Genomic DNA, 20156 nt, shown 5'->3' with positions numbered 1-20156 from the left:
GAAAAACACAAAGCCACACCCTAAAAGTTCGGCTTGCGTGTTAATTTCTCAAAGTCGGTGTTTAGACCGAATAAAGGCTTTCCTTTATGTTGTCTTAACATGTCTCTTGCTGTTCTCCACGAGGATTTGTACGACGTTTTTCCTTTCTTGACGCACAAGTCTTAAAGTGTAGATGTGTGTGTGTGTGTGTGCATGTGTGCTGGTGGGGGGAGGGGAAGTGGTCTGTTTGGTGGCGCTCATTGAGTGTTTCACGAAAAAAAGAAAATATTGCAGCACAATGTTGCAGAAAGCTGAAACACTCCATTGAAAAGACTGCTCCTCAAGTGATGCTTGGAATAAAATGGAGTGTAAAATTAAAATTTCAAGACTGGTATTTTAGGCTAATAGTATGAAAATAAATATATTGTGCCAGAGGGAAATCTGATTGTAGGTAATAAATACAAGGTCTTTACTCATGACAAATACAATGCCATATCTTTCTTCCTTAGCCTGTTTGTTAGCGATCCTTTAACTGGGACTGCTTGTGTGGCATGTACAAGATTTAACATAATATACCTTGCTTACCATGTGGCTGCACATGCTGGATTTAGGCCTCTTCCTGTCCTACAGTTAACGTGCTGTCAAATACAGAGACACTGGGCAGGTTTTGAAGTAAATACATTCATTCTGTGATAGCAGATGTTGTTGGCAAGAGAGCAGGATTGTCCTAGTGTGTTTCGGCATTGGTTTGTTGGTTTGGGTTTTTTTGTTGTTGTTGTTGTGTTGTTTTTTTTTTTTTAAAACAGTTACAGATAATAATTGCAACATCTCAATGACAATGATAGTAAAAAAGGGAAGCTTTCCACAGAAGGCTTGTAGAGGGGGTGGGAGGAAAAAGGAAGGCGAGAGGGGGAGGATTCTATCACATTAAAAATACGTTAAACCTTTCTTGGGTTCTACGCAATAATGGTAAATCCGGTGGAGATTTGAGCAGAGCTGCTGTAGTCGTCTCAGTTTAACACCTTCAGTGAGCTAAGCAACAGCTAAGGTGTTTTTTTTTCTCCCCCTAAGATGAAAAAAGTGTGTTTCAGAAGCAAAGAGGATTAGAAATTACACATACACGTAAACACTGGCAACTACACAACTGTCCAAGTCTTGTAGGACAACCCCCCCCCCCCCCCGCAGATAAGTTGTCACCTGAATACATCCTCTGCCCTTCCCCCACCCAATTAAGTAAGATCACTCCAATGTCCTCCGCCATGCCACTGCCGTGAGTTAGGCTACTTGTTCTTCTTTATAGTGGGTGGCAAGTATCCTCTGCAATAAGTGTATCGAAAGAGCAAAAATAAATTAAATCCTTGATAGTGAAGGGGGACATGTCTGTGCCTGGCATTGTCAGGCTTCTGCTCCGCCAGTTTGCCCCATTTTGCTCCTCTCATTGATCTACAGATGGACTTTTCCCATTTCCGTTGCGACAGGGCCAGAAGCAGACCTGTTGTCCGCTTGATACGTCTCATGTGCCGTGCCTCCTGGAAGAGCTTCCTGAACGGAGACGACTCTGGTAGCGGCAGTCGTTAAAGGCCTACATCCCTGAGCTTGGAGGGAGTAGAGAACGTCCTCCGGTCTGGGCGGGATGTTGTTTCTCGGTAGCTGAGATAAGTCAGTGGTGTGATATGCCTAAGATTCAGCGATATGCTGAGTTTGGTTTGTCGTGGAGATGAGGCTGGGAAACTCGTCCCAGGGCTTTAGCCTGGCGATCGCTGTAGGTAGCGGGTGGGTGCCATTAGCTCTTGCTGTTTTCTCTTGGCTACTGTTAATAGAGTCCGGAGTTAGAATTCATGCTGTAGTTGGTATTGAACCGATGTTGTTTTATCTTATAGTAGTGCCAATGGGCCCCCATTCAAATCGGGGCCATTTTGGGAATATCGTAGGCGCAACCCGCAACAAAAGGTTGTCATGTGAGTAAGTGCAGGAGACAAAAAGCCAGGAGGGTAAATGGTGGAAAAAACTGACTCAGGGGAACAGCAGCTGATTGTAGCGCCTTATCTGCGGGACAGCGGTGTGACCTCAGCTGGTAGGAGAGAGGAGAGTTGTTAACACCTGGCAGCGCTGCTGCCGGTAAACCTGGCCGCTCTGCGCAAAGAGGGTGCGGGCATCCCTTCGCCTTCACGACGTGCAATCCGTACCCCGGATCCTCTTTACTGTTACTCTTTTAATTCCTAGTATTATTTTAGATTATGTACACCAGCCTGCCTATAAAACGACCCAGGTTTTGTAACTCTTGAGGGCAGATTCTTTTTTTCATAATCTTCATTATGAGGCAAGATGGAAGTAATTTTGTAAACTCTTTTTCAGCTGCTAAATTAAACTCCATTCCCTCTTCCCCTCCCTCCTCTTGCCTATTTTTAGTTAGGAGGAAATAGCTGACCTCTTTACAGCAAGAACCCAGACCCCCTGGGTGCCATTTATAGGTTTCTACCAAATGGCCTACTTGGACAAGTTGGTTGAAATTAAATGAAAACATTGGAACTACAGCTCTACATAGGAATAGCAGCCTTCCTGTCAATACGAAATCTGTCATTTTAATGATAGTGAAACAAACGTCCATAGGTGAAAAATGGGGTTTAGGTTATTTCCTTTTCTTTGGTAAGCAAGAGAATATTTTAAAGGCTTTTTTTTTTGTGGCAGTCTGGCCATTAATACAATGGAATTTCATTTAAGAATGACTGTCAGTATTTTGGTTTACAAACACAAGAAGCCCCCCGAACTTAGGACTGTGTGCGTAAGAGCTAGGAGGAATCAAAGGAGGGTGTTCAGTCTCATAAGAAAAGGTTGTCGTTTATTGACAGTTTTCTTCAGTTGTGTAGAGATCTTATCCTAGGTGGAGATTTACAAATTATAGTTACTAATGTTTAGTAATTCCATAGAAATACAAAATTGCTTCTGCTAGCTCAACTGAAAGCCAGTTTAACGATGGATACATGGCTGGTTTTGAAGGTTAAGGAGCACAGGCATCCTGCATTGCTTCTGTTGTGCATATTCGTATTTAGTTTAAGTGATATTGATGCCTTAAAAATACTGGACTCTAGCAGCAGGTACTGGATTTTTTCAGTTGTTGTTTGAGGAAAGAAGAGTATATGGCTGTACATGCAGTCTGCATATTGCCTCTGTAATCCTCTGTCCAGGTCCCAGCCACCAGTCCTTTTCTTTACTCTGGGTTACTAGTATGACTGCAGTAGGAAGAGAGGCTCGGCGTTAGGCACTTCTGATGATTTGGCTTCCATTTTTATAATCTTGTTGACTTTATGCAATAAAAGGGGCATCACAGTGTTTAACCCCATTTCTTGACCTCCTCTATTTGTAGTATGGACAATCAATACATGTCTGCTTGTCCTATTTAAATTGGAGTGCATGTAAAGATTCATAATTTTATATGAAGTTACAACGGAATTTTATGCCAAGAAACATATAGTATCTATGCAATACAAAATCATAACAACAGAACTGTACTATGAAGAAGCAATTATTTTAATATTTTAACTGAGCACATTGCATAAATGCGCTTTCGCTTGGGTGTTGAATCTTACGCGTTTGCTATGACAAGTTACACAGTACACTAAATACATGGACACTAAAACAGTGCCTCTTGATGCTTAGATGACACGACTTGCAGCCTGTTAATGAACAGATGAGTAGCACTAATAACGTGTAATAATTCTGTATATATATATATACACTCATCAAAATACTTTTGTCTAATTAAGTGCTAAGTTTTATTGACTCTTGCCATCGGAGGGTGAAACAAGGCTTTTGAAAAAGCAGTGTTCTCCATTAATATGTAACGGTTGCTCTATACATCACTCCACTGCCATTCAAAACGTGATTGCGTTTACTGACCTAAATTTCATTTAAGCTCCTAATTCTTAGTTACAGTTTAACCTCTTACTACTATGTAGTGGGTTTAGAATGCGTTTTGTTACATAAAATCATAATTTTGTTAGGTGGAAAGATGTGGTAACATCAAATGTGATAGTTTTTTTCCCCCCTATTGAAACACAACTTTCCCATACCTGCAATAAATTATTGATAGAGCAGAGAAGCAACATTTTTCCTTAGGCATTAAAAATACTTGGAAAATATCCTTTGACGTTATCTTCAAGAAAACAAAGAGGATTTTCTTTTGGTGGATAGATTCCCTTTGTCTTTCTGCAGAATAATACATTTGTTGTGCTCCTTTTTGAAGGCAACAACTGCACGGGATGTACAACTTTGGCTTCTGCTGTATTTTGCTGTGTAGCACTATCAGCTCTTCATTAATCCTGTACCACTGGACAGAAACTGTGCAGAATATTCTCCACAGTTCAGGTGAAGCCAACTATTTAAGATTCATATTTCTGAACAGAATAATCATGTTATAATAGTACTGCTGAAAGGGTGCTGTTGCATTGTTACGATTAACATGTATACCGCTGATGTTACGCTTCACGCTTAGAAGTGTCCACTGATGAGTTTGTGCCAATTTGAACACAACCCAGTAGCCCACAGCAAAATCATTGGAAAGGCATTCTTCTAAAAGAATTGCTCTTCACAGTATACAGTTACTACGTACATGAGATCTTTACAAAGTGAAGTAAAAACACAGATTTTTTTTTTTTGTGAATCCATATATGTTGGTAACTTACAGTTAGGAATTGTTATAACCATATGATGGCTCCAGTGTCATTCAGCAGCTACAAGTTGGTTGCTGTCTATGCCAGTGAGTTTAGTTTCTGCTGGCAGAGGATATGGGTGCGTCCAGAGACCCATTAGTATTAAGACTTCTGTTAGCACATAGTCTCAGTTGGGGTTGTTAACCAGTAGTCAGCTTCACAAATATTAATTGTTTAAAATGAACTACACTAATTGTCGTGTGTCTGAGTGTGTGCACGTACATACATTTGTACGTATGTAGGTAGGGTTAAGGTAGTCTGAAAAGTAACTTTGGAGAAAAAACGAGTCACCCTGAGGCTGGAGAATGGTGCTGGAGTGTGATGGGTAGGCTCTCAAACCCTGAACTAGGATGTGCTTAGGTTTCAGGCTCTGGTCAGCAGCACCTGAGGTGGTGCAGAGACAGCAAAATGGATGTAGGACTGAGCCAGGCTGGATGTCAGGTTTTGGGAGAAGACAGAGGTGCAGCACCCTTTAATGATGTGCTTGCTGAAATGTGGCAAAGTCAGGAGTGGATGCTGTGCTTGTACATCTGACTGAGCATGGTGAGACCAGGAGGAGACAACTGGGGTACCGTATGTGGCTGGGGGATGCGTTCGAACTTCAAAATTATAATCTCTTCATTTTTTCTTCCTTTTTTTTTTTAATTTTTTTTTTATTCCGCTCGGTTTTTGGTTGCTCTTAGAAGTAAAATTTAAACCCTGATCTCAGCAGAGAGATCGAGGCAAAATTACCATCTTCCTGAGCATTCTCCACAGATAGGGTCGAGCTTTGCTGACAGGGTGGGACAGAGAATCCAAGTACAGACAGTGCCTGTTCATATTGTGGGGATTAGTTTCCAAGGATAGCTATCTATCTCTCTGGTGCTTTTTACAGTCACAAAACAAACCTAGCTCTTCTCATGTCCATTTACATGCACATGTGAATTAGACCTCTAGGAATTTGATTATAGAATTGATTGAAACACACCCAATCTTTTCTAATTTTTTTCAGAAGGTATTGGTAATGCTTCCAATTATATGCATTCAGCTCTCTTTCATTGTAGCTTAGCTTTGCCTGCTGGTTGTTTTTTTTGTTTCTTTGGTTTTTTTTTTACTTTTTGGATTGAGTTTTGTCCTTTTTTAATACAAGAGCTTCTGTAGTTTTATGTAGTTAATATGGTTTTCTTTTTAATTTGTTGACTTTTAAACTAAAATAATGTAATCTGGAAGGCACAGATAAAAGGCAGGCTGAGGATTATTCTAATGAGGAACACATCTTCCTTCTTATCCCAGTTCTCAAAAAATGAAAGTAAGGAACAGAAGCAGGTACATTTTTAATAACATTGCATGATGTTCACAAGACACAGATTTTATGTCATTCTGTGAAAGGTATTCAAGGTTTCTTTATTTCCATTTTGACTGTTACTCTGTTTTTTTTGATTGATAGTATTATAACTTGTTAAAAATGCTCATTTGTATTTGTAGGAATGTGATTTTATATTAAGAAACCCAAACATGCTGGGCTCTGATACTTTGGCTTGTATCAATAAGTATCTTACATAACCAGTTAATTTAAATGAGCCAATTAGTTTAAAAGTAGTGCATGACAGTGTATCGTAAAAATTCATCCAGCTTCATTCTCACAGGATTTTATGTGCTTGGAAAAAAAGATCAGGCAAGCTGAAAGGATGGCCCTAAATACAATATTAGAGTGGAAAGAAAGAACCTGTATTTATTACATACAGCTCAAGTTTACTAAAACATTAACATAATGATTACTCTCATTGCTGATGAATGAAGTCAACTTTTCTGGGAGACCACCATCACGTCTTTACTACCTAGCCTGGTAATGCTGGGTAGAGGTTGGGTAAAAAATAGGATGTAGTGTAGGCCTTGATGGGCAGTTTGTGAGAAAGTGGAAAAAGAGTGGCATTAGGTTACCTTAAAAGCTAGGCTACACTGGTTTTAACCTGCTGGCTGTCAAGTAGACAATGAAAATCTTTTAAGAATTTTCTGAACTGTATTTTATTTTCTTGGCTAAAATGACATGCCTTCAAAACGCTTACTCCTGTGCATTTCTTCAGTGTTATGATGGTAGTACGTATGATATGTGGGTATTTTCTAATATGTTAGTGGTTACAGCAATGACTTTTTGTGTGCGTCTGGTTTTTCTAATGTTTTGCGTGTTTGCATATGTGCTTACTGCTGGATTAAATTTTTTTATTTTAAATTTTGCTTAGAGTAAGCAATATATTCTTCATGGTATCTATTACATTACCAACAGCATGTATTTATGGTTAAAAAAAACCCACTTGAAACATGGAAGGGTTCTGTGTTCTCTAATGGCAACATGTTGAATGCAATTATACATTGTCAATTTGATCATACTCGGTGCATGGTGGCTTTGTAGATAAGGTGTGTTGTAGCAGGTGGTCATGTACATGGAGTCCAGTGTGAAAGAAAGAAATTTAATTTCCTCTTACTAAAAATACATAGTGGCCTGTATGTTCTACATATTTAAAAAGCGTTCAGATAATTACAGTGAATACTTTTGTGGTTGCTTGCTCCTGTCTTCATATTGGCATGAGATTATTTTGAAGTACAACATTTTCCCCCGTTTTTAAAGTAAATGTAAATATATATCTATTAAAAGAAAAAATCTGTTCCTTAACATCTTTACAAGGCAATTGATAGGGCACTCCTTTCCACAGCTGGATACTTACAGTGGAATGTAAATTATTTATCTGCCTACTATCCTATAGAACTACTATGAAGATTTTATTAATGACTGGTTTTGAAGAATTTTAAAAACCAAAACACATTTATTAAAAAGTGAGAATATAAAATTCTGCTTACTTAAGTACAATCCTATTGTCTATCAAATTATAAATTAGGATAGCAAAGTATCAGAAGAAAGTTATGAAAAAAAGTATTTTCTCCTTTTTGGTGGCGAGTTTAGCATTAGAATTAATGATTGCTTTAATTTGTTAATCTTCTGTTAATCTGTAAGTTGGTTTCTTGGCTAACAGAGTTGGGTTTAGGGTATTAGATTGCCTCTGAACAAGCCTCTCTAGGGTTTTTCCAACCTTTTTGTAATCACCTTTAAACTTTTTTTTTAACTGGTTGTGCTCTGTCCCCCCTGTGTCTCCTCCCCCTCATCCCCCCCCCCGCAATAAAAACTGTTGGAGTTTCTAGTGAAGTTTAGGAGGTTTCATTTTAATGGATATTTTCTGTGTTTCATAGTTTTTCTTTCTGTCAGCTCTACAATACACAGCTAATTCCAGCAAGGACAGAGTTGATTATACATTTGTGTTCTGAACATTCCACAAATCCTGTTATAGCTATGGCCTGATGTTGCAAAAACGTATTTGGCATGTGCAGGAGACTTCTAGGATCAGGCCTTATATGATGGCAGCACAGATTCTTGACTGATTAAGTAAACATTTCTGAGCCTTTTTTAAAGCGACCGATGAGGTGCGTGATTTTAGCTTTAGTCCTGACAGCCCGTGTTCTTGTAATGAAACAGAAGCCCACATAAGTAGTCTTTTTTGTATAGCATAACTTCCATGATCTATTTTGAATACCTTTCTTATCTGAATGCTCACAATGTTCTTTGAAGTTCCTGTAGCTGACAAACATGAAGTTGAGATTTAGAGCCCAGTTTCTCTAAACTGCAGGAGCTCTGTTGGCTGTGTTGAAATTTACTTAGGCTTAATATTTTGCAGTTTAAAGTATAAGAGTTAGCAATTTGAGGTTCCAGACACATACATTGGAAAGTGACCAGCTTAGATTCTGTGTTTCTAGATGGATCCGTGAAACCTATGACTTTTTTCAGTCAAGTGCCCTTAGTTTTTTCAGGCCAGCCCACATCAAAAGGTGTAAGCAACCCTAGCAGCAGCCATCTGTAAAGCAACTGGCAAGCAGTGGCGGGACACTCTCGTCGTTGCCTGTCTAGATCACGTACAGGCTCAAAACTATTCTGCCAACTGTGACCTGTCACGTAAGAAGCGCAACGTGTCAGGTCCAGCACCTGATGCTTGTCTTTGCGTGAGGGTTACAAATGCCATACCCTCTGTCGAGACCACGTGCCAGCCTTCCCGCGCAGCGATAGGTACACCCCGCATGTTTTACATTGGGCAGAGGCTGGAGCTGTACTTTCTCTAACCCATTCTGCGATGAATCGCAGCAGTCTCGCTCTCGTTATTTCGCACAGACCGCAGCGCCCAGCCTACCTTAGCCGACTGGTGAATGCCAGCTCAGCAAAGTCTTCTGGAGGTACGAGTCCTGCAGCTGGCTTGGTTGATACCAGGGAGGCTCAGTCAGAAGGCAGAAGCCAGACAGTGCATAGCTCAGCGCTTCATCCTTCATGTTAGATGCTGGCCATAGAAATAAATGTGAAGGTTTCACGGCTCCTAAATGCCAAAAAAACCTAGAATGGGTATGTCTGTGTACTGGTGATGTGATGTATGTGTTTTATTTTAATTTACTGTTTTTTCTCTGGGGTGGTTACTCTGTGTTTGTCAACAGTGGAGAAGGAAAATTTCACAGAAGGAGCATTAAGTTTATTTTTCTAACCTTAAAAATAAATTTTCTGACTCCAACTTTTTTCATTTGATGACTCAAACATTCTACAAATAGTTGTTTTACATAAATATATAATTATTTATGCTGTTAGCATTGTCTTAATTGTTATTTTTGTCTTTGGAAATACATATGGTTATTTCTCTAGTGTCTCAAGTGGAGTGAATGTCTTGCCAGCCTATTTAATGTGCTAACGTATGTGAGAAAGTATGCCCTGTGGCCTGAAGCATCATTTATGTATTTGCCAGTTGCCTCAGTCTTTTAATTTCTGTTTGTATGCATTGCATTTGGTTAGGTTGAATTTGTTATTGATTTCAACTGTTTGGAAATACTCTGCTGACAGACTGTTTGCTTGTGTCTCCTTTGAGCCAGCATTTTACCCTCATTAGTCTATGGATGTGTTCTTTTGAGTGTTAGCCAAATGCATTCATAAAAATGGTAAAATTAAAAGAAAGGAAAAGTATGAGAGCTGTGTGACCTGTTATTTGTAAACAACATTACGAAACTGCCTTTCAGCGTTTGACTCTATGCTGTACTATATATATTTTTTTCAAGTTTTCCCTTTTTATTCCCTCAGGTTTTCTGAGCTTTGCATCATACAGAGCCATTTGCTCACATGTTTTAATTGCTATTTCTCTTTTTTTTTTGGTACATTCTTTGAAGACTAAAGTTACTAGGTAAATAACAGCAGTAATGTTTTAAGAGTTCTCTAATATGGTAGTTTCAAACCGTAGCTTGCAAGCTTCTAGGGGACACATGGACTGGTTTTTTTAGAGATCTGTGGGGGGAAGAAAAAGGAAGTCTAGTGTCATTCTGTTCAAATTCACTGTACAAGGTCTCTTTATAGGTCTACAAATTTAAAGAGATTAAAAACCACTATCTAATTATATTGTAAACTTTTTAAGGATGTGATGATATCTATTTTTATGACTTACTGCTTTGTGGGTGTATATATCATTATGCAAGTAATAATCTTTGTTTTCACAGAAGGTAATTCATACCAACATTAAATTTTGGCATCAGTTTTGTTATATTGTGTAGATTTTTATGAAAATATCCCTTCTCTTATATAGAGCTGTGATTGGTATTCGCTGATAGAACACAGGTCTGGCTGATCTTTAGTTGCACAAAGAATAATCTGGAGAGGAGCACTTGGATTCCCTTAGTTTGTGTTTATCAGGTCTGTCACATAGCAAGCCTGCTCAAATGATCTTTCTTTTCTTTTATTTTTTTGGGTCTTACGCAGTACTGATTTTGTTTTAAACTCCAGCCATTTATATGTACCATCACAGTTCAGTAAATCCAAATTCTTACATCTTAAAATGTCAGGAATTTTGTTATTTGATGTTACTACATTTCTGTTCTCTCCTCTGCTTGAGAGCAGCAGTCCTTGCTGATGTTAGGAGGGGTTAGGTAGAGGAGGTGTGCGTGGTGAGAGTGGGGGTGGGAAGTAAAACAGGCTCTGGCTGTTTACACATTCCAGGCAACCATAGATCTACTCTCTTTGAGGCCTGAAATATTTCCCTTTTCACTATCACTCTTGCAGATCTGGGGTATTTGGGCATACTGCCAATAAAAATAAATAGTAATGTGTTAATCTCTTAGATTGAAATGTAATAAACCGTATTTTACCTTTTTGTGTGTGCGCATCAGAATAAAGACTAACAGTACTTTGTAATTAGAATATGACATTTTTAGAAATACTGAAAATTACAACTATTGTTATACTTTCTTCAAGAATTGCCTATAAAAGGACAAAGTAAATTTGACTTCTTCCTTCTTGCTGGTTTATTCCAAAGGGAAAGTCACATAATCAAAATATTTTTGTTAACTAGATTTTCTATTTTCAGCATGATAACCTTTGGCTCAAGGAGCTGGTGACGAGTCCCTCTTTCTGATTTCCATGAAATATGTGTATGTGCATGCATTTTTTTCATTTATTTTTGAGGTGGCTTTAGTCTGCTTTGTAGTCTTTCATTTGATTATTCTGGTTTCCAGCACTTAATGTTTCAGAGTGCTGATGAAATCAGATACACAAAGCCATCCACCTGCTTGTCTTTTTTTTTTTTTTTTTTTTTTTTTTTTTTAAATATTGGAAACTGTTTTCTGCAGCCTGCACTAAAATAGAGACTGAGCAGGCAGGCAGATGAATAATGATTTCTTCCAGGTTCTGCATAATGTGATGAGCAGACCTTCTGTTTATTGTTATTTATTATCAATGTTTGTATACATGTGATTTCCGTCACTGAAGGTTGCTTTCTTGGGTTTCTTAAAGCTACATGCTATGTGTGCCATTGTTTTTTCCCCAACTGGTGCAGTAATGCCACTTTGTCACTCCAGCAACTTGCTTTGTCACTGGGGCTTGATGTGGCTCAACTTCTTGCTGTTTCTGCTTTCTAAACAAAATTTGTTGCCCTCCAGAAATATTACCGTATAATTATGACACAAAAAACAAGACAGTCCCACTGAGATAACAGCTGTTACCTTCAATCTTAAGACCATCCTAGTACATGCAGTGCAAAAGGTAATTCAGACTATACTTTTTTTTTTTCCCGAAGGTAGTTAATTGCTTAAAACTTCCTTGCATAGCTGTGACTGTCATCTAATTGACATTTAGAGGCATTAAACTGCTTTTGGAAAAGCTGTAGGCTACTTCAGCTAGACCACCAGCGACTTGGATAAACACATGGTAATGTCTCTCTCTTGACTACATTTTACGAACGAAGTGCTGCTCTCATCATGTAGTGACCTGGATCTAAAGCCAGAGGTTGTTTGGGGTTGCTGTCAGGCAAGATCAGACTGTTGAGTTTAACGTAAATGGAAGTAAACACTAAGGTTACCTGCACCTCATTATTTCTGTGCTTTTATGACAGACACTCAAAACTGTTTGTATACTGGCTATGGCTTGTGCTGATTATGTTGTTAATAATTTGTGTCTCTAACGTGTACTAGCTGGGTGCTTTAAGAGGCCAGCATTTTTGAATATAGGTGTCTAAATAAATGGCTTGGTTTTCAGACGCTTTGGGTAGGTACAGCTCCAATTGAAATCAGAGGAATTGGTGGCTGCTTAGAGCCTGGATAGATAATTAGTCCTAATACAGGGGTGCACCATAACAGTCTGACAACAGATCACCTCCCTCTTTTCCCCTAAGTTAAATAAAGTAGTATTTTAAAAAGTATTTTAAAGAAAAAGGTCCTACTGAGAGACTACTGCCAGTCTGTATATAGATGTTTGGTTTGGGGTTTTTTTTCCATCTTGAAAGGGCAATATTTGGTTCTGATCCTCAGAAGCAGCTCCTCACATTTAAAATATGGGTGACTGTCAAGGTGGTGTATGGTTTGTATTGAAGTTAGGGGGTCTTTACTGTAAATTGCTAACAAGTTTGTATTCAATATGTGTTTAGTTTTATTTAATGTCACATTTGATGTAGTGGGAAGATGTACTATTATTGTAGTGGTGGTTTGATTTAGTGTTTATTACAGATATTTCCTACCTTAAAAAACATGAAGACATGTTCTGTGGTTGAAATAGGAGGAACTGGGAGTCTTGTTCTTTTTTAAACAAACAAAAATCTTAAATAAACAAGAATATGAGGTATAGTGACCTAATGGAAAAAAACCCCAAATGCTTCTCAAAATTAAACAGATTTACATATTAATTATGTGTATGAATATCTAGAAATAAGTAGTAACAAATTACGAACTTTACTATATAAGAATTATATGCAAATTGCACAGGCTTGGAGGTTGGGGTTTTTTTTCTTTTTTTCTTCTCAGTAACTTAAAAATATCAGGAAGCTGGCTGAGGAGAGTTTAGTGGAAGATATTTATTAAAAGAAATTTGATGTGAAGAACAAAATGTGATGAACTGTTCCTGTCCACCGTGGAGCTGAGGACTGTAAAATAGTAGCTTAGACTTCTTTGCATTTCTTTCTCTTTTTGTTTAGCTTGAGAATATGGGCCTGTATGAAGCATAGTCTAGGCTGTTTAAATACTGACAATTAATTTCAAGCCACAGAAACTATGAAATTAGATTTTAGACATACATTTAAAGTTTTGATTATCATCTTTTTTTGCTGGTAACAACAGTCTTTGACAGCCAATTGCAATATAACAAGTTTGCATTGTTGACCTAGCAAAACAGTCCGGGGTTAATTGTTCAGCACTACAGATACTACTTAATTACTTTCTTTAGAATTGTTAATTAGTAGTTATTTTCCTTTGTTTCACAAAATTTCCTAGAAATCTTAGTTACGAATCTGGCTGATGCAGTAAAAAAATGAAAGTGAACAGTAGGGCCCTGTCACAGGAGCATGCAGCTTATGGTGGAAGGAGGCCATTTTAGTACTTCATTTATTTGTTCAACCCCAGTCGATCAATGAGAAATATGTGCATTTACATAGTTGTACCAGCATCTAATTTTCTATCTTTGTGGGTCTCTGTTCAAACTGGGGAGGAACCCCACCTTCCCAGAGTATGTGGAAACGTAGACAGTTTGTAATATATCAGCAAGCTACTGTTTCAAGAGACCTTTTGTAGTTAAATAATAATAAGCTAACAAAAAGGAGTATAATTTGGTCCTTGCAGGATGAACACCTCACCCACCTGACAGATTTTTGTTGGTCTTTTGCAATTGCTGTTTCAAAAAGGTTTATCTCACGATTGGTTTCACAGTTTTTGAACGTGATAGTTTCAAAGCCTATTCTAGGTTAGTCTGCTTCCTGTGAAGACTGATGTTTAGTGAGGTGTTCATGTATGCCACATCATGCTGGTGAGAAATAAATTGTGTTTTGATTCTGCAGATCTTGCTTCACTTACTAGATTTTATGTTCCTTGGGGCGGGGGGGGAGGGGCGGAGAGCAAAAGAGAAGCAAACAACAGTGCTGATTCGGCATGGTTTTATTGGAGAGAGGGAGGCACGCATGCCAGCTTTCCCCCAGGTTTGATCTTCTCGGGCATTCTTATCAGTGGTAGGTCTGGTTGAGGCTGGTTAGCAAAACAGTAGCTTGAAGAGGCTGTGATCTCGTGGAAGGTAAGCATTTACACAGCACCGGTTTTCAACCTTTAATTGAGAAGTGACCTTTCTGAAAGAGGAAATTGGTTCTGCAAGTGTTAATAAATTGCTACAAATTGTCATGTTGATGAATCTTTAAAAAAACAAACAAATGAAAGTAAACCAAAGCACCCCCCCCGCCCCCAATATCCCTCACCAAACCAAAATTAAGCAGATGACAGACCAGACTTGTTAACTGAGCACTGAGGGTTGCCTTAGGATGTAGGTTCTTACATTTTGAATTGATTCTCAATTGTCAACTTGATGTGTGTGGGAGGTAAAGTGAACTTATCATGAAAAACATTCTCATAAGAACAGTTGCTATTCATGGTTCTTCTGATACACTTACGTGTATGTTTGGGGAGAAGGGATATGACATATTAGTGTTTTCAAGGCTTCAAAGAATTGCCTCACGTTTTTTAAGCAACACATCTTTAGCTCATATTCAGTTGTTTGGCTGCTGGAAAGATATACTTAATTTTCCAGTAAATACAGTTTTCTTATTTTACAAAACTGTAATTTTGTCATTATAATTGCAAGCATTTTAATTAAAATGCTGATGATAAAAGGAGTATTTATGTAAAGGAGTTGATTATGTCTGATGATACAAGATCCAAATTAGGCCAAAGTTTTGATGTTCACCATTATGCTTCCTTACATACACATGTATGCCTTTATTCCAGTTGTTTCTGTAATAATTTGCAGACTGTTTCAGCTGTTGTTTGATTGCCAGTACTGTACAGGTTGACACTGATCTAAAAAGGAGCTGTGTTTAGAGCCAAGAACTGATGTTTTTGCAAGTTACAAATAAGTCTCTTTCCTCCTTGAACCTACCTCAGTGTAGAAATAAACTTAATAAAGCCATTTTCCCCCCTAATATCTAGCCTTCCAGTTCTTAAACATTAAAACCAAAGTGCTGCTAGCTGCATTTTGATGAATGTTTACATTGAATCTTAAAGAGTTGGACTTAAACAAAAAAAAAGAAAGGAAGAAGAGAGACTTCCCTTCCAAATCTGTTTATATACTTGAATACTTCTGTAAAATACGTGTCTTCATTGTAGGCCAGACATTTCCTTCATATAGGACGTGGCCATAGGTATTCAATATTTATGCCTGTGCTTAATTGCATACGCAATAGTTTCACGGAAGTAAACAGCAGTACTCGCGTGCAGAAAGTTGTGTGTGTGTGTTTAGGACTTGGCCTTAATTGCTAGTTTATAATCTCTTAAGAATTTCCTGTCTGGAGTAGAAATGTTTTAAAATCTGTCTTACTTCTACTTTGTAGATTTTAAATATATACCCAGTAGCTAAAAGCTTTCAGTGGGCAGTGAACAACTAGTTGCTGAGCCTTCTGGTTTGTCTTTGTGGTTCATGTTTTATCTTTGTTTGTGTACCTCCAGTCCCCTCTCAGTGAGGACGGGGTGAAGGATGTGTGTGAGTGCTGCCCGCAGTGCTCGTAAGGAAGGAGGAGTCTGTGAGGCTTCTATGTAAATAATATGGCATTTAGTAATGAGAAAGTTAGCAACTCTGTTAATTGCTCTGTCAATTGTTAAATGAGACATACCTATGTGGAATTGTGCTTTGAAAGTTTCGTTCAAGTGAACTCCATATCTCCAGTCTGAATTTTATATCCACTAGCAACGCAGACTCATCCTGCAAGTAAAAGCAAAAAATGCATACTCCAGACATTGTCTAATCACAGTTAGTTCCTCCTGTTATAGTCCTTAGAGACGTTAATGCTTCCCTTCTGAGATGAAGGAGGCCTGTCACCAAAAGGATGAAATAAATTACAATGGTATTCAAAGGATAAAATGAAGGCAGGTGTGGAGATCACAGGTGAAACTTCAGTCCAATGAAGGAAACAGTTGTAAATACGCAGTCTAGTTCATAATGTAGGAAAAAGGGAACTCGTGTAGTTCCCAGACAGTGTATAGGTAGCGTTGGAGTGTTTTATAAATATTTGGGGTACTTTTTCCCACTTCCATTGAACACAGGATTTTTCAAAAGCTTTCTGTCTAAGGTAGGCACTAGACTTCATTTACCAAGCCGTTTTGAGAAGCAGTGTAGATGTTTTTCGTATTGTTAAGATACATTACTGTATTTTCCAAAATTGCTCTGAGGTCAGTCTGTTGGGCTCTGTCTTTCACGTGTCCCCTGTACTGGGCTCCATCAGGCCTGCCCTGACAGAAGCCACGTTCACAAGCTGCTGGGCGTTGCAGGCCACCTCCCAGTGTCACGGCTGGCTCCTTGCTGCTCATGCATGTTGGTGCACACAAATCTCCTCTTACTCAGATAAAGCGTCTTCTGGGACAGTGTAACACGTTTGATGGAGCTTCTGTGCCTCTCCCTGAAGAGCCTGAGGAAGAAAACTTTACCACGGGTCTTCACTATGGCAAAATGCATCTGTCAGGAGATGTTTTGGGAAGCCAGGGATGTTAACAGCAACAATATGAGGCAGCAAGGCCAAGTTTGCATGGCACAGCCATGTGGCTGTTGAAATATTACTGTCAGATTGCTTCCTGTTGGTGGGTGAAGAGGGCTGGGGTGAGTGCTGCGGGAGTGCTTCGAGGGGGGCGGTGGGCGGCAGCCCTTTCCACGGGGTAAGGAATGCATGAGGTACCCTCCTCCTCTCCTGCTCCCCAGCAAGGGCTGTCTGTCGGCTGTGGCTGTTGTTTGATGCAATTAGTTTTTATTGACCAAGACGGCCTTAATAGGTTTCATTTATGTACCTTGGCTTTATTGCAATTTAGGCCTCTAAATACCCAGGAGGCTTCTAAAATAACAAAGATACTATTAATTAGAAGCTAAAAGGAACGTAAGCTTTAAAATAATACTTTCTTTTCTTTGCTCATCTTTTAATACATGTATGTATTTAAAACTACGCCTTCAATCTTGGAGCCATACAACAGCTAAAATGTTTTGACAGGTGATAGCTGAGGTTACTATAAAAAAGAAATCTATGTAATTCTCTTTTTTTTTCCTACCCTTTTTGTTTATTTTGCATATTTGAGACACTGTTGTCACAGTCAGTTCCATTGCAGTCCTACAAGGTCACTGTTTTTCCCATCCAGTCTGTTGGATGTTTTACCCAATAGTGAGGGTATTTTTTAAATAGTAAGAATAACATGAAATGATTTTCAAATCCATAAAAGCAAACATAAGAATTAGAACTGATTTACTGTGTGAAAGTATTCTACCCCACTTCTTTGAAATTGAGCAGATTTCACACTGATCTGTCTCTTAAAACAGGGGAAAAGGGAGAGAGAAGAAATAGCAATAGCTAAATGAAAGACCTTATAGCTAAAAGCCTAATGTATAATAGAATATTTTTCTGCCATTTATGCAGTTGGCAACAAAAGAATAAAGACAGTACATTGGATTAGAAGCTAAACTCTTCTGGTGTGAGATGAAAATTTATCTGGTTTATTGTACTCATAAAAATATATTGTTTGTTTTTCTGCTAATGAGTGCATGCCAGATTATTGTTTACCAGTTGCCATTCTAGTCCAAATCAGAACTGAAGTTGGCAGAACATAAAGGAAATTTCAAGACGGCTAAATATCATCGTCCAGAGCTTCATTTACTGTATGTTTTTGTAACCTCAAAATTACAATAGATCAAGGAACAGGCATATGAGGGTCACCAGCACAATATGGTATTCAGTTCAAATAACCCATATATTTATGGGTTCATCCTATTTAAGCATTGATTAAAATCTCAGTATTACTGCCTTTAAAATTAAAAATCCAATTGTCTATTAAAAATAGAGCTGTTTAGAGTGGAATACCAGTATGGACTTCTCTGAAACTTGTTTCTTGCCCATTGGTTTGAATTTATTATTTCTGCACAACCAGTACCCAGTTAACCAGTGGTAGAAACTGAATAGCCAAAGATGAAGTGTAGAGGACAGTGACCTTTTCTTACCCCTCAGTGAGGAAGTACATATGAAGCACTGTGCTTTTCTCTCGTGAAATGGCCTGACTGGCTATGGTGGTGTGAAATGGTACGTTACTGTGTTTTTTCTCAGCTGATGAGTATAGCCATTTCACTGGATCTTAACTTGGACTGCCTGAATGTAAGAGTCTGAAAAGGTTGAGAGGAAAAAGAAACAGAAATAATCAATTTGTGTGCCCTGGGCATGTTGATGTGTACAGCTAGAGTGACTTCTGCTGATTTCAGCACTTCCCAGCAGAAGCCAGAGTTTGGACGATGAAATCTAACTGGTAGGTCAGTCCAGAAACTTTCTTTGGGCAGTACTAATGAGCTTGGGGATTTTGAGTTGGTATGCATCGCCTGTCTAAGCGTTACTGAGATTTTCCTAAGAAATAAAATTCGTGTGGTTTGCATTCCTAGAATCATAGAATATCTCCAGTTGGAAGGGACCCATGAGGATCATTGAGTCCAACTCCCTGCTCCTTGCGGGACCACCTAAAACTAAACCGTGGGACTAAGAGCTTTGTCCGGATGCTCCTTGAACTCTGAGAGGCTTGGTGCTGTGGCTAGTTCCCTGGGGAGCCTGTTCCAGTGACTGTCCACCCTCTCAGTGAAGAACCTTCTCCTAATGTCCAGTCTGGCATTGTCTCTGTCTGTCCATCCCTCCCATAATAGAACACTTGGCTCTGCTAAACAACATCAGCTACATTTGACAGAGCGTTAATGCACTCAAAGATAGGGGATTCCTACAGGTGTTGTGAGAATTAGTGGCCGAGAAGATGAAGGAGACCAAAGTCGTACTACTCCCTCCCAAGATGGGAAGAGCGCAGCTTTTAGTTCGTTCTGAGGGGCAGCAACCAACTTCGCAGTCAAGTGTGTGTGTACTGACTGGCCAGGCAGTATGTGGCCTAATTGTCTGGGTTATAGCAGAAGTTTGTGAGGCTTTTCAGCAGACATGGGATATAAAAGCGTAAAAAACCGGATTCGGTTAGTTCTGCTGCTTATAGAAAACATATTTATTTGTTATGTGGGCTGCAGTTTGGTATGAACTTAATTCAGAGACTGTTGTAAACGCCTGTTTGCAGAAGGGGTATGAACTTACTCTTTTTAAAATATGCTTTTGAGCGTAATTGTGAAATGCAGATAAAGTTATAAATCCATCAGCGAACTGACTATTTTAAGCCCAACTAGTCATGTTTCTAGATATTAGATTTTTACAAATGAGATATTTTTAGATGGATGAAATAAGCATATACCACATGCTAGAGGTATGAAGCAGCTTTGTAAGTTGTAATTTTAAAGCCTTCTGTTTATAATAGGATATTTTGAAATCTAATGGTGTATGATATTTGTCACATAGTGTATCATGATAAAAACGTAACACAGTTCTAAATGTCTGCAGAATTGCTGTGCTGAAGTGGAGAATCATCAGATAAATTTACTGTTTACCAAGCAACCAGAAAATTTGTAATGATAATTAAGACTTCTTACGTAGTTAATTTTTGTAACACTTGCATGAGGGCTTTTTGTTACTAAGCTGTGTACAAAACCAGGTTAAATTCCTTTGAGATATTGGTGTGTGCTGTGCAATACGTAAAGACTTGGTTTTTAGACCACATTTTCACCCTAACCTGCAATGGGAATGTGGATTTTCTTTATCATATTTTGTTTGTTTTCTGTTATGGCCCAGCTGGCATTTCAAAATATAGCTTTTATATAACAAAACACCTACTTCCATCAGTATGTACATTTTTTGAAATTAATCATGATAGGACCAATCTGGATGAGAACCATAAGAGAGCAAACCACATCCTGGGCTGCGTGAAACACAGTATAACCAGCCAGTCAAAAGAGGTGATTAGCCCATTGTATTCAGTGTAGGTTCAGCCTCACCTTGAGTACTATGCAGTTCTGGGCCCCAC

General features: G+C 38.6%; 1 protein-coding gene across 2 annotated transcripts in view; it reads left to right on the top strand.

Annotated features, from left to right (window-relative positions):
* The window catches only part of TBL1X (transducin beta like 1 X-linked), a 203188-nt gene that overhangs the window by 1461 nt on the left and 181571 nt on the right, over positions 1–20156 (top strand). The gene's annotated exons all lie outside the window — the stretch shown is intronic.

The sequence above is a fragment of the Haliaeetus albicilla genome, chromosome 25, assembly GCF_947461875.1.
Source record: "Haliaeetus albicilla chromosome 25, bHalAlb1.1, whole genome shotgun sequence".
NCBI classification, from domain to species: Eukaryota; Metazoa; Chordata; class Aves; order Accipitriformes; family Accipitridae; genus Haliaeetus; species Haliaeetus albicilla.
This window is presented reverse-complemented; position numbering and strand designations above follow the sequence as displayed.